At 41.4% G+C, this 1483-nt stretch overlaps 1 non-coding gene across 1 annotated transcript; it reads right to left on the bottom strand.

The window, feature by feature from the left end:
• Positions 1-822: 822 nt before the first annotated feature.
• Trnam-cau lies at positions 823-917 on the bottom strand. Its single transcript has 2 exons — positions 881-917; positions 823-858 (listed from the first exon to the last, which is right to left on the bottom strand). It is a non-coding gene; the product is annotated as a tRNA-Met (tRNA).
• Between the last annotated feature and the right edge of the window lie 566 nt (positions 918-1483).

The raw sequence follows: 1483 nt of genomic DNA, 5'->3' as shown, positions 1-1483 counted from the left end.
ACAAATGCAGATAACTCGGGACTCGTAGATTTGATACGGTCGATGTTTTCCTTAAATAACTGAGAAAGAATAATGGTGGTGATAAAGAAATTCCACGAGCTTTAATTTCTGGAAAAGAAAGATTAGCAAAAAATTGTCAGTGCGGCTTCTGGGAGGAGAGAATGGTATAACGGGAGCGATTGAGTGGAAGTGGTAAGCTATTGTCTGTAACTACTGAATGAAACAAAGGTGTTTTAGTAATATTAGAAGCTATATAAGGGAAATGTCTGCGGGAGGCGAAGAAGAGTGGTAGCAAACAGCACCGATTCAAGTATAGGAAAGTATTCTGTTGAAGGATTAACCCGACCTTTGTCCACCCACCCATCACTTAATAACCGATGTTGGTGTATTTACGTCTCTGTAACTTAGCGGTTCGGCAAAAGAAACCGATAGAATAGGTACTAAGCTTACAAAGAATAAATCCTGGGGTCGATTTGTTCGACTAAAGGCGTTGCTCCAGCATGGCCGCAGTCAAATGACTGATACAAGTAAAAGAATAAATATAAAAGATTATATATATATATATATATTATATATATATATATATATAATATATTTGTTTTTCCAGTTTCAGCTCTTGAGCTGTGGCCATGCTGGGGCACCGCCATTGTGGTGAAGAGTACAGCAGGGATCACCACCCCCTGCCGGAGCCTCGTAGAGCTTTTTTAGGTGTTTTCGCTCAATAAACACACACAACGCCCGGTCTGAGAATCGAAACCGCGATCCTGCGACCGCGAGTCCGCTGCCCTAACCACTAGGCCATTGCGCCTCTGTGAAAATTTGTGCCCCAGGTGAGGATCGAACTCACGACCTTCAGATTCCTCTAAAGACTTTACTTGATTATGAGACTGACGCGCTGCCTACTGCGCTACCGAGGCACCTGTATATATATATATATATAGGTAAGTAAAACTAGAGGGAGTTCCCCGACCCTACCTTGAATACTGTTGCCCACTGTGTTCTCCCCATACGAAACAACTCATTATGAAAGTAAAAGCACTCCAGAGTTCAATAACAAGAAATGTAGACGGCATGAGAGGCATTGATTATTGGGGACGACTAAAAAATTCAATCTCTACTCTCTCCAACGCCGCAGGGACCGCTACATTACTTGTTTTGAGCCAAGGCCTTTGAGCCTTGAAGTCTAGTACCTTCATCAGAAGTCTTGTATCATGCTTTTCGGGGTTTTTTTGTTTTTGTTTTTGTTTTGTTTTTTGAGGCTCGAGATTTATTCATATACCCCTCGTATGTGAAAATAATCCATTAATATTGCACAAATGATGTTGGCATCAATTTAAAAATCCATCCAAAACTTGGACCCCGTGCTAACTGCCCCCTACCAAAATCGAACTCGGTACACATAGCAACATTACGTCACAATTACTTTACCCCAACCGGTCTAGCTCTCTTTAATACTATACCAAAATACTTCAAAACGGAAACG

This window comes from Octopus sinensis, linkage group LG11 (assembly GCF_006345805.1).
Source record: "Octopus sinensis linkage group LG11, ASM634580v1, whole genome shotgun sequence".
In the NCBI taxonomy this organism is placed as follows: domain Eukaryota; kingdom Metazoa; phylum Mollusca; class Cephalopoda; order Octopoda; family Octopodidae; genus Octopus; species Octopus sinensis.
Note: the sequence above shows the minus strand (reverse complement) of the source record. Positions and strands in the feature narration are given on the sequence as shown.